Here is a 14,297-nt window from a genome sequence, read left to right on the forward strand (position 1 = left end):
GTGTGTTTGCATCTAAATAAACAAATGGTTTGTGAGGGAACTTTCTTTGTTAAGCTACATTGACACAAATAACGAGATATTGAGAAGCATACTTGAATTTCACATATTTTATTTATAGTAAAATATGTAGAAATAGGCCAGCAACTAATGATTATTTCTATAATTGATTGATCTTTTAAATCCTCCATTAAGTGATTCATCACTGGGTGTTTAACATGTCAACAAATAGTGAAAAATCCCAATTTTCCAAATTCCATTTTTCTTGCTTATGTGTGTAAATCGATTATCAGAATGGTTGATCACCTCATAAATTAACTGTCTTAATAGGTTTAGCTCTAAGTGACAATGTACAAAATGCTGCCAATGCATAGAGTTGCTTGAGGGCCTATCATGAATACAATGATCACTTTATTTTGTGTCTTTTCTTTCTTTAGGGCTTTGGTTTCCCTAGCGATGTCAAACTTTAAACCTTTTGACACTATATTTCATGAATGCACTTCATTCTTCTTTTGCTTGTGAGAGACTATAAAGTAGAGACTACAAATCTATTCAACCACGGTTTTAAAACAATTACACAGACGAATAAGAATTAATCTGACAGAGAGGTACTGATGCTGTGTTTAGTTAGAGAATTTTTTTGTCTTCCTGCTGTAACACAGGCAGATCGCAGCCATGGAAGTAATTGAAAACACATATGCTGGATATTGTAGGGCAGAGGGAAAAGTCAAAGGTCAGATGGGGGTAAACAAACTGTGAATTTGCATCTACTTCCCTCCCTCAGCTACAGTCGGAGCGCTTGTCACACACACACACACACACACACACACACACACACACACACACACACACACACACACACACACACACACACACACTTGCACACATGCAGACTTATTCACATGCATGACTTCATGCTACTGCATGTGTATGTATTGGTCATTTGAATACCTCTAATGAGAATCTGGCCTTTAGCAGCTGGTGAGGAAAAACAATACACAAGGTCATATATCCTGAATATATATATAATATACGTACACATATAGCCTATGTTTACATGAATGGACAGATGGAAAGGTGGTGTGCTCAACACTGCTTTTTTGAGATTTCATCATATAGTTTTCCTTCCTATATTTCCCTCCACATATTCCATGCATGTCTGTTTGTACATGCTCAAGTGTCAGTGTGCAGTGCAACCCAACACCCTGTGCAGTGATATGCAAGGTCAATTTGCACCTCTCCCAGAACGAGTCACATCAGGGAGTGTAAAACACCCCCAGGAGCTACTCTGAAGCAGGTTGCAGTGTGTACAGTGCAACTAAATTAAAACGCTACTGAACATGTGCAGGGTTAGAAAACCACACTGACATTCTCTGCCTTTTCAGTCGAATGTCAACAGAGGACATCTGTGTTTCTGGCAACTATAGTGTCCACGAGAGAGTATGGTATCATCCGAAGTATGATGCTATAACTTTATTTAACTGGGCAAGGGCCTCACTGAGATTAACAATGTCTTTTACAGGAGTGCCCCTGCTAAGATACCACATGGACACGGGATAGGCTACACCTACAGTGAATCAGCTAAAACAGAAAAAAGAACAATAGGATGAACTAGGAGAGATAAAGTAACCAATGAATATTAATTAATACAGATATTACTATTCTTCTTCTTCTTCTTCTTCTTCTTCTTCTTCTTCTTCTTCTTCTTCTTCTTCTTCTTCTTATTATGAACAATATAATAATGCCATGTATGATAAAATACTAGACTTCTGCACGTTTATTTGAGTAGTTTGAATGCCGGACTTGAACTTGTAATGGAAATTAATTTGTGGTGTTTGTATAAATATATATATTTATTTTTTACTGAAGTAAAGATTTTGAAAGCAGGAGGGAATGTTTACTCTTCTCAGTTGTGAATCCTCTCCTGCATGTGAACGACTGGCTGTGACGTCAGTATATCCAACGCACTCAAATATCAAATATGGCGGTCTCGTTGACCTCTCGGTCGTCCTGCCCGCTCATCAGGTGTGCTACGCGCTGGCGCTAATCTGTATTTTGCTGCAGTGTTGGCTTTAAACACTTACTCTTAGTGTTCATGTAACGTAAGCTCTTTGAAGTCAGCTAGCCTGCTAACAGTCTGATGATGCTGCTCCGGGAGGGCTTTGTTGGGAAAGCTAATGTTACTAGCTAACGCTACTAGCTATCGTTAGCTTAGGCTACTTCTATTTCCGACACTTTCCAAAGCATGTACTGTCTGCGGAGATGTCAAGGGTCACAGCTTCACTCCACCAACTGTAAGTACATGCTGCCTTTGCCAACATGCATATCGCAAGTCAATATTTTGTCTCTTGAGTTAATTAATTTGAGCTAACAATGCTGCTGACTGTTGACTCTTGTCTCCTGGCAGCACTTTAGGCAGTATTTGTATTTGTTGTGAAATAATCTCTTGTAGCAACCGATCTGTGTTTTTATTTTGTGGTATCCAACATATTAATGAAACATAAGGGCGAGCATCCAAATATACAAAGTACCAAAAGTAAAACTGTACTCATTACTCATAGTGGCCCATTCCAGAAGCATTACTGGCTTATAAATATAGATGCATTAATGTGCAATGTTGCTGCTGTATATGTCTTTGCAGCTTAGTATAACATTGCATTGCAATGAGTCGTTACATTATTATAATTTGTATTCAGCATCTAAGGCGGCATGATTAATGTAGTGGTAAGTATAAAGTATTATGAACTGGAATTACTCAAGTTACAAGCACATACCTTGAAGTTGTACATGCAGTACTTGAAGTATTTCGTTATTTTTCACCATTTGGTGTTGCTCATGTTTTGGGGAAGGCTTCCTAATGGTACACTGTGAACCAGGTTTCTACTGTATGTTGGCTTTGGGTCTTATAAGTCCATCAACATTAAAACACATCACAGGACAGGACTTCCCCGTCTCATTGGCCTTCAATTTGAAGACTGACGGAAGCTAGATATTTAATACAATTTTATATGTTCGGTACAGAGATTTAACACGCCTCGTGATTTTTATTAATCCATCACGTCGAATGTCAGTATGAGGTTTTTAATAGAAAAGCATAAAAATATTCTTTAACAAGGAGAACTGTCTACTGTATTTTAAGCCTTTTTAGCTGATATCTTCATTTTGGCAACACCCCTGCGTGACTCACTCGGTCCACAATGACTAAGGACATAATGAATATAATATCGCACATTCCTTGGTTAGTTTGGGCATGTCACAGAAATATGTTGCCTTGAGCCATATCAAGTGTAGGTGAGCCAATGTGTTTGAACAGTAATGGCATTAAACACAGTGAAACTCTCTAGCTCTGATCTACTTTTCAAACGTTTAGCTTTTATGCCACAAAATAGGGGGAGATAGAGGAGTATGTTTTGTCACATTTAAATGGTTTAATATAGTCATCAAGTTAAACATTTCTATTTTATTAGATGAAGTGCAGCATGTAGGGGCATGATGCCTTGCTAAAAGATATTTTATTGGTATCCTGTTTGCGTTCCCTTTACACAGTGTACTCCTTTTAATGTTCAGTTAACCGGCACTGGCAGCGTCATGGGTGAATGCAGGGCTTCCACAAACAATTATCATCATTATCATAAATACAGACAAAACTAAACTCATGCTGTTTTCCAACGCTGGTGAGTTACTGCCAAATCATCCAAATATTTTAGCTGAAAGTAAATAGAATTTGTCTCAAGTTTTTAAGTACTTGGGCTTTCTCATTGATCACCAATTATCGTTTAAATCTCACATTAAAAATCTAGTCTCTAAGCTCAAGGTGAAGTTAGGTTTCTATTTTAGAAATAAATCCTGCTTCTGTTTTAGAACAAGGAAATACCTTGTGTCGGCAACCATCTTGCTTCTGCTAGATTATGGTCACTTCTGCCCAATGTCTGCTAGACACTGTGTATCATTGTGCCTTGGGATCTGTCACTGGTTGTAAACATCTTACCCACCATTGTACCTTGTCAGCAAAGTCTAATTGACCACCTCTGTATGTAAGCAGGCGTACCCATTGGTTGAGTTTTATTTGTAAAACTATCCTTGGACTGGTCTATACTTACTTATGTACTCCTTAGAAGCCAAGGCCACTATAGCATGGGCTCGTAAGATGTTCTGCAGTTGTCTGTTCCGCGTTCTCGTACCTAGCTGGGGAAAAAAAAGCTTTTAAATATGCCCCCTCTGCTTGGAACACCCTCCAAAAAGACTGAAAATTGTCAGAATCTATTTCATTTGATGCCTTTGGCTCATTACTACAGGACCTAGAATGTGGACGTATTGGAAATTATCCCTGTGTATAATTCCTTAACTATGAAATCCCAAAACTGTCTTTTAATTGTGTGATAATTGTGCGTTTTGTTTGAACAAAACCTTCATGTATTTGGAAAAGAGATGTTAAATCTCAATGAGTCTTTCACCTGGTTAAATAAAGGTTTTAAAAAAAATCTCTCTGTGTCAATGGATAGTGGAGAAAGTGGCCCTCCAAAAAGAAAAATCAATTAATTAGAAACCCATTTAATACTCAATCAATTCTCTCAACTTGACAGACGTGACCTCAGATATCTGATCAGAGGTCAACACCATCTGTACTCAATCAATTACAAAGCCTGAATGAAAGGATAATTGAACGTTACAGGGGGAATCCCACGTAAAATAATTGATTGCATTCCTTAAGGCCTATAATCCCTTTCATCCATCAAAACTCTATGGGATTATGAATGGAAGTTAGGTTTGGTTGCAAATATTGTCATTCATTCATGTTAGGATCCACCAGAAAAACATGCATGCTTTCTAATTAGATGTTTACTTTTTCAATGTATCAATTCTTGTTAAGAGATTAAATTACAATTTTCTTGGCTGATTCTGAATTAAGACGTTTTTTCTTCCTTCTCTAAGAACAATAAATGAACATAAATTTTCGTTCATGGAAAAATTTAAATTCAATTGAATGTAATTAAAACATTGACTACTACATAACTTGTATTTAACTTATATTTATATCCAAATAAGATCCAACCGAAAATGATTTGCTGTACATGCCACTTTTTCCAAGCTTTATATCTTCATTCAGACTTAAGAACATAAAAGTGTGTGTGAGACTTCACTGTGTGCTGCAGCTGCCACTGTTTTCGCCACATGCATGCCGTGCGTTTGTGTGGCTGTGACATTACTGTCTGTGCCGCTGTGTGCGTGATGTACAAAAACATTATGCTGCACATCTGTGTAACTGATAAACATTTGTATATGAATCATGACTGATGGCCGGTCACCAGTCATGGCCAGTCTCGAGCGGTGGCCGATCGATCAGGGCATCTCTTGTCTGGATTTGGAGTATTTGTGTCGGTAGGAATCGGATTAATCAAGGTTGTGGGAGGTCAAGCTAGGACTCGGCGTTGGCATCGGGCGATAAGAGCACAGCTGATAATAGCGAGTGGCTGGATATGTCACTTGGCAAGGTGCCTGATGTGACAGCTGACTTAATAAGGAAGGCCTACTATCTGGCAGACAAGTGTGTTTCTCTGCTGCTGGGGACCGGGGGGAGGGGCAATGTGACCTGCTGTGGCCCCACCTTCCCTTTAAAGATCCATATAGCTGATTACAGTTCGTCAACTTGATAAGTGTGCTCAGAGACGTAACCTGAGTAACCCTCTTATTTGTCTAATTCAAGCTTCCTGTTGCCTATTTCTGTACACAAAAATAGGCATAAAGCTGGTCAGACACTGTTTTTATTGATTGTGTGTACTTTGTTTTGCCCTCACTAAATTTAAGCATGGTTTTGTCCATTGGTAATTCCAATGCGTTTTATTCGCACAAGGCAAATGCATTAGGGCTACACCTAAAGGCGTGTTCACACCAAAACGCAGTGTGGCATTATTGCATACAAATTCAATGCAAATAAGCTAATTGATTCATTATATTGTAGCGGTCTGTGGTCACCTAGAGCTCTATGATAGAACCTCACATTAGTACAGAAACCACACAAAACTATGTGTATAAAGCAGAGACTCTCTATGGTAACAAGGTCACGGCCGTATTCATGTCTGGATGACGCTATTTTAAGTGTTTAAGGAGCAGCTAATCGCAGTGAATACAGCTCAGTGAAATTCACTGAGCTGCTCTGTGTCATGTTATGAACTCGTATGGACGCTGTTTGATTACTCGGCATATCTTGGACTTCTACAACATACAAAGCAACAATAGTAGTTATTTCAGCCATGATTGATGAAAAATTGTTGTTTTGGATGTTGCTGTCTTGCTGCCCTCTTGACGAGCGCTCCGGGACACTCTTGCTTTTCTAAGTGTTCGTGCAAGACAGTTGTACTGTTGTGATAGCCATTCCCAATTTCTCACATTGTTAGATCTTTTGTAAGATACCTTCACACTTAAGAGGATCGTGGGTGAGGTGTTTTTAGCCGCAGCTTGTTCTGTAGGAGAATGCATGCCTTGACTGGGTGCAGCCATTCTTTCGACGCGCCGGCGCACGTTTTGCATATTGTGTTTTGTTACTGATGACGTTGATTATCTCAGCATCTTCCACAATTATGACAAAAAGAGGAAGGCAGCGTTACTTTGTACAATTCCACTTGAACGGAAAGACGCAGTTCAGTATCACAGTAGTCTCAGCTATAATCACAGTTTCAATCATACAAATGTACTGCAGTAATATTAAAACAACATCAATACAGTTTATAACAGATCTTTTGACAGCAGGCATTTTCGGAAAAAATCGTGGAACTGCTAAAACTGGAAGACAGCCGATCCAAGACATGCGGACAGATTGTCCGGGAGCCAGATCACTGATTGTTCAGGCGAGTTTAATGACGACCGATCTGCTGTTTATTAAGCCTGGTTCTAAAGTGAGGCTTTACTGTACATTGTAGTGCAGCTTTAATTGCAACTTTTCTTTTAACCAGTTGATAGAATAGTAGTGAAAAATCACTATTTGCCCTGAACCAAAGGCATGAAAACTAAAAAATATTAAATCTATAGTCGTATTAAAAAGGGAAAAGCAGCTATTCATCAAATTTGGAGAAGCAATTTTGGATTATTGCTTGAATAATGAACTGAAAACTAGGGGAACACAACCCCAGCCATTGGCAAGTTTTTTCCAAAGCAATTGTGTTTTTTTAAAAGTGCTTTTTCTCCTTTGACCCCTTCATACAAGCCCAACCCTCACCCACAACCTAATTTATTTCTAATTCACATCCTTATTATAACCCATCACCCGAGTCCTAAACAAGCTAATTGAGTAGTGGAGAAAATGTCCTTACTCAGGAGGATTTTCCTCATCCTTCTATTATTATAAGGACTACACGCACAAACATCCACCAGAGTCAAGTGAGTTATCCACTAACCCCCTTCTCCCCCCCGTCTGTCTGACTGAGTTCCTGTTCCCATCTACCCAGAGAGGGCAGCCTCTGGAGATGGAGGGAGAGAAGAAAAGCATACTTTGTTTTCTACGACATTAAAGGCAGGCAGCGTTGTCACTGCGTGGCTGTGTGGGCTACCTTGTTTGATAGGGAAATTGGATCTAGACTTGAGAGGGCAGTGTAATGCGGTTAAAGGCATCATGAAAAGCCAGCTGTAACAGGATTTCATCCTCTGTGGAGCTCCGAGTGACTACTGCCGTGAGGCAAGTCATTAGAGAAAATCCATGTGTGTGTGTGTGTGTGTGGTACTGTATGTAGGAAGTTATACATTCTCCAACCACTTTGTACCTGTCAAAACGAATGTTAAGTCTTATTGCAGAGGAAACTGAAGTCTTGTATTCTGTACGAAACTGAGAAAGTGCTCAGTAGATTAATCAACGATGAAAATAACCATTAGCCCTATATGACACAGTATGGTACTGTATCATTGGTCAACATATGGATGTATTAAAGTATGGTTGATAGAAGGACACGTATTTTAGACACACAGACGATAGAATATGTACTTCTGGTCTTGAGTGCAGTAATTTGTGTCTTTTTACTCGACGCCCTTTTGTTTAAAGCTAGAAGCTGTTACCGAAGCATGTTTTCGCCGCATGCAACAGTGTTTTTATGTGTCAAGGTGACTGTACATATCCGTGTTCGGTGCAGAACAATTTTAATAGCTTCTCGCCAAGGTCAGCGCCTTCGTTGTGCTATGTGTGGAATGAGCGAAGGCCTTCGCTTGCAGTGCCTTCAGCCGACTCCAGAGAGTCGCGCTCATTGTGTGGCAGCCCGCGGGGAACAAAGACATTTCCACTGGAGGAACTTTGGTTCCTGTCGATAAGGAGGGCAGCGTTTCGAGTACTGGCCGTGTTTATATGCTTGTGTACAGTGGGGATCGGCGGAGCAGCAGAGGCTTGCACTTTCCAGACAACAAGTGGTGACTGTATAAATAGTCACCCTTGGAGAAACATCAAAGGGAGAAAATTCCACCCGATGATGATGATATTCCCAGCCTGAATGAAGTGTGTGTCTTAACTGGGGTTTAGGGTTAGGACCGAGGAACATTTTCAAACAAACTTGAAGTCAGACCGGACAGTCAAACCATTTGAAACAAGCCGATACTCAGAAATGTCAGTGTCAGGACCAAATAGTCACTTATGAGAGTGAAGTTTTTAAGTTTATTTTTCCTTTTTGCTCAATTAAATGCCTAACACTTACGTTTACCCCATTTCATTTGGGCAATATATCTATTATCAATGGTGGAAAGTAACTAAGTAAATCTAACCTAGTACTGTACTGAAGTACATTTTTGAGATACTTTTATTTTAGGTCTACTCCACTAGATCTTTTTTTGTCACTTCACTACATTTGACAGCTATGATAATAATTATAACTTTCAAAAACAAAGTGGTTTCCAGTGAAAACATGGTAAAAGAATTAAGATCATTATATAACAAAATAAAATAAATTTCAAAATATACAACATACATCAAGTAAGAAAAATCCATTAAATAAAAGTCAGTCTTAAGAAGAGATTTAAAGGAAGATATGCAGTAGCTATAGTCACTGGTACAGATGTTACAGTTTTTGTACAAACGTCAATTTACACAATGTGAAATGGGTCATTCTGCATAATGAGAACTTTTACTCCAGTCAAATTTATTTGACTTTTACCTTACAATGTCGGTATTGTTTCTTTTACCCTCCAAGGACTCTCCACTACTTCCCCCATCAGTTCCTAATGATAAATAACTCGCCATACCCACTAAACGTATTAACGGCTTAATATGAGAGCGCCATTATCGCCACAGAAAAACAACTCCTGGACAATGTGACCAGTAAACCTGTCATCCAGGTACTGTCAGCAATGTTGGCATTGTGTTAAAAATCCTTGACAAATCATCAGAGGAAGTGATTCATGCGTTATTCACATTTGGCCCTTCCCATCAGAAGTCATACATACAGCTGTTAGTCAGAATATTCTGCTTAGAGGCAGGAAGTTGCCAGTGATCCAAATAAATATCATACATTCTTAAGAATACTCTCATGCAATGAGGTAAAAACTGGGTTCAGACCAGAGGCCGTATTGGCTTTGATGCCCTCCACAGGTAGCTCACATGTGTAACATCTGTCTCTCCTATCTGTGCTCGTCTATCAGACGATCATTCCAGCTAGGTGGATTGATGGTGACATTAGTGATAGACCCATGATGTCTGCAGATAAACAAAATAAGATAAATATTACAAAGCAAAAACATAAATCCTTCTGCAGTGCATAACGAATGTGTTGTAATTTATAAAAATGAGGTTTTCCCATAATAGCTCTAAGACCTTTCCTAACTCATAGATGGGGATGGGATGATATAGGATTTTCTCAAATTGGTGGTGGTGAATTCAGTTATATTGATTTTAAGGTGGTATTTCTTTTGACCACAGTAGCCATCTTTACGCTGTACGTCCACTTTTAGTTGAACAAATCCAAGGATTCACATAGAACCACTTCCCAAATCAAAGAACCTCTGAGCCTCTGCCTCCTGTGATTGTTGGGGTTAGCGTGCCACAACATTGGCTCTTGCTCATTCTGTTGAGACCGCTATGTTGTATCCAAGCTCTCCGATGACACTCACACACTGTCTGCTGTCTTTCCTGCCCACTTATCAGCAGCTAATTGCCAGTAATGCTGAGGGGACAAAGTTGGATCTGAACTGTTCATTCACTTATCCCGGTGTTGAGACACAAGCTTTCATGTCCCGTATTCCCACGGTTGGCTTCGGGACTTTCCAAACTCCACAGATAGCTCAGGACATTTTCAGTTAGGCTACACTGGTATTGATCTCGCAAGCAATAATTGCATCTCCATCTGTAATAATCCATTTGTTTGTTAATGTATTTTCTATGCCTCATAATGCAGGTGTTGTGAGTGATATTTATGTTTCTCCTGTGAGACGACTGCAGGAGTTTTTGAAGTAAGTTTCCTCGCATAAGCAGGTCAAATCATGTTTTATTGTTAAGTCATCTGGCATCTGAAAGATGCATCATTGAGAGCAACTGTATCGTGCAATCAGATACATTGACTCAGCAATCAGGTAGCTGCACCTTAATATAATCTTAACTATGTCTTTCTAAAACCATTTACCTCCCCTTGAATTTGAGAATGCTAAACTGATAAATGAAACCCTACTTAGTGAAATGAAAACAAAATGCTATACATTTGCACTAACTCTGGTCGAAAGCTCAAAAAGCAAGCTGTGTGTGAAGGGAAATGGACCAGTCTTCAGTGACACCAAAACCACGTCTGACACCTGATAAGGAGCTTGAGCGCAGCACGGACACCAGCGGGCATGAAGCCAAAGATACTCCGCGGCGGCACATTCCCGATGAGCGCTCAGAGTGCTGAGAGGTGAGAGGCATGTGTGGAAAGGGGAAAGGCTGATGTCTTCACATTAGGCCTATCAGATTGTGTGTGTGTGTGTGTGTGTGTGTGTGTGTGTGTGTGTGTGTGTGTTCAAATTCACTATGTACATAATTTAAATTGACTGTCGTCCAAGTAGTGTCCGTAGCCTTCTATCTCTGCATTTAATGTTTTGGAATGTAATTATTATTATACTTGGAATTGAAATTGCACCAAGCCTAATACTTTGCGCTCAGACCACCGTTGCATCCACAATACATTCTGTGACGATGGTTTTATAGTGTTACCAATGCTCCTTTCTTCAGTGGCTTTTTTGACCCTGGCTTATTGATTTTCTCCACAGAAGGAGTCAATGCAGAGATGAGCACTACTGCTGCAGCAGAGAGGGTCAGGAAGTTTACAGCCAAAGGACACACACACACACACGCACACACACACACACACACACACACACACACACACACACACACACACACACACACACACACACACCAGAGAAAATAAAGACAAGAGGAAGCAAGAAGAAGGGTTTCTCTCTCTTGGGGAGCTGGTTTATTTTTAAACTGTGTGCCTGGGATAACATTTGACAAAATTGTAATTTGCTACTGGTATTTAGTTAAAAGGAGGCTAATGCTCGGTCTCGCTAGAAATGTGGACCGGCGGATCCGTAAAGACGAACCTAAAATGCCGTACTGTGCATTCCAGGCCAGTAGGTGGCAGTGAAACTTTTCAATAGATAGCCCGCCTGGTTGAATTGAACAAAAACATGAACAAAAAACAAAAATATATCTAGGTAATGTGCTGTTGTCTTCTTACACGTGCATTGGCTATTTGACTGCAAACGTAATAGGCATGTGCGAAGTGGACTGTCACCGTTTCCACAGAGTTCGGTTTTGCTAGTTTTGCAGCCTCCCAAAACGCTGTTGTCCTGTAAAAGAACGCCATAACGTAAAAATACCTTTGCGTATTATGTTGAAACGTTGAAAGAGGAAGAGTAATCTTTAGCATAGCCTGAGGCATTTTGTTTGAGTACCCATCCATCACCAGAACATACAATGGTCCATGGCACCATACATCTTGAGACATTTCTGGTGGGGTTCTTTAAGTAAACTAACAGACTTTTGAAGTTTGTGTTTGCTTTATGATTGGCAGGTGGAGAAAAATCACAACAGTACGACTGTCATCACTCCCATGATATCCATCAGCATCACTGGCAGGCATTCTTTGTTTGACAGCTCCAGACATACAGTAGTACAGTTCACATGTTGTGAATGAGAGGCACGTTGAAAAGCATTTTGAGGCCCAATCCCAGTTTCCCCCCTCAGGCCTTAGACCCTGAACCCTCAGGGACTTAGCTGTTAACGGTTGAGTGTGACCGTGTGAGAGGCTGTGAGGCCTTGAAACGGCATAAATACAGTACAGATGGGACAGCAGCATTTGACACAAAAACATGTTATATAAAAAGTGTGAGTATTTATTTTACATTTTTTTTACTCCCCAATTGAAACTTCTTAAGGCTCTTGGCTTACCCGATGATGATGATGATGATGATGGGTAGCGAGAGCATTCAATGTCATGTACAGTACATGCACTTGCTTGCATGTGTTGCAACTACACGTACTAATACTGACCCCTGCTGTTTGAAAATGGTCCGTACAGACAGAAATGGAGGAAACGTAGTTAAACAGCACTTACTTCCAGATAACTTTTTTAATTATTTATGTTCATCCCTCTGTAGGTTGTGGATTATAACCATGAACATATACTCAAGTATTCTAATCCTCTGTATGTAGAAATATTGTATTTTATTCCACAACATTTATTTCACAGCTGCTTAATTTACAGATTAAGAATTTATACTTGAATCATTGGATCAGTTAATGAACAGATACAATATCGGAGGTTATACTGATCCGCTGTAAATAAAGTTTAACTATTAAATAACTTTCACATTAAACTGCTGTTTACATGCTCATGCACCAGTAGGAACAATAATCCAGTAATACTTCTCATGATAATGCAACACTGACTGGGGACATTCTGGCACAGAATGAATACTTTTATTGCTTAATACTTGCACATATAGCAGATAATACCAGAGGTACTTAAGTAGGCCTTTGAATGCAGGACTTGTATTGGAGTACTTTTACTTTTAATCAGTTTCTATAAAAACAAATAATATGCCATAAAATATACCAAAAATGCTGCATGTGTGTGTGTGTGTGTGTGTGTGTGTGTGTGTGTGTGTGTGTGTGTGTGTGTGTGTGTGTGTGTGTGTGTGTGTGTGTGTGTGTGTGTGTGTGTGTGTGTGTGTGTGTGTGGCTACAGAGTTGCTTAATCATTACCAGTGTCCCCATGCAAAAGCACAACAAACCGCCTAATTAATGGAGCGTTCAACATTCCTGGCTTTTACGCTGCGACACAAAAGAAGCCTTTTTGTGGCTCAGCAATAAATCAGTGGCCGCAATCAGTCAGCGACGCTTCAACACAATGTAACAGTGATGTGTCTTGTTGCGGCCACAGCCACGGTGGCGACTCCACAATCACATTTCTGACCTTAATGTACTGCTTTTTAGGCATTGTTGCACTAACCATGAAATCGAGCATGAAAAGAGGTTAACTGTTAACCAGCAGCACCATTAGCCAATTGGGGAACAATCGGAAAGTTTTGTGTGCTCATCCGACAGTCACGTAACTGGATGCTTGAGCTCTTTTTTCATTCTTGGGCTATGAATCAAATTAAAAGGGAGTCGCTCTGAATTATCTTAACCTTGTTTACTGAGCTGAAGAGAAATTTGATTAGGTTTCACTTGTGGAGGGACATAAAAAGCACTCGGGGCACATGCGCATGCTCGCAGCAGGCCGATCTTGGTGCCGTCCCATTGAGTGCGGGTTGTAATCTGAACGGGCAGCAACGGATCAAACGCATCAGAGCAGGATATGTTATTTACCAGCTGGTCATGTGCTGAAAGAAAGAAATCTAAAGGATATATTTCAATAGATGCTAACCAGTTGGTATGTTTGCAATGTTTGATTGAGTGTTCTGCATGCGATAAATCCTCATCAATTTTAATTATCATCAGAGGTCTGTTTGGTGTTATGACTTACATCAAACCCATCGATAAAACAATTAATTTGCTGTAGAGGTAATGAATCAGGAGGGAAATAATTGCTATGTTGATCATTTCTCATCGTTTCAGACTAAAAAGCTTTCAGCTTCTCAAATGGGAGTATTTGCTGCTTTTCTAAGTTTTGTCTTTGCAAACTGAATATATTTTTGTTTTGGACTGTTGGTCGGACAAACGAGACATTTGAAGAAGTAACCGTTGCCTGTAGGAAATTCTAACACAATGTTCTGTTTAGAAACCAAACAATTAATCAGGAATTATCTGATATTGCAAATAAACACATTTTCCAATGTTTATACATTTGTTATCG

The sequence above is a fragment of the Eutrigla gurnardus genome (assembly GCF_963514095.1).
Source record: "Eutrigla gurnardus genome assembly, chromosome: 16".
In the NCBI taxonomy this organism is placed as follows: Eukaryota; Metazoa; Chordata; class Actinopteri; order Perciformes; family Triglidae; genus Eutrigla; species Eutrigla gurnardus.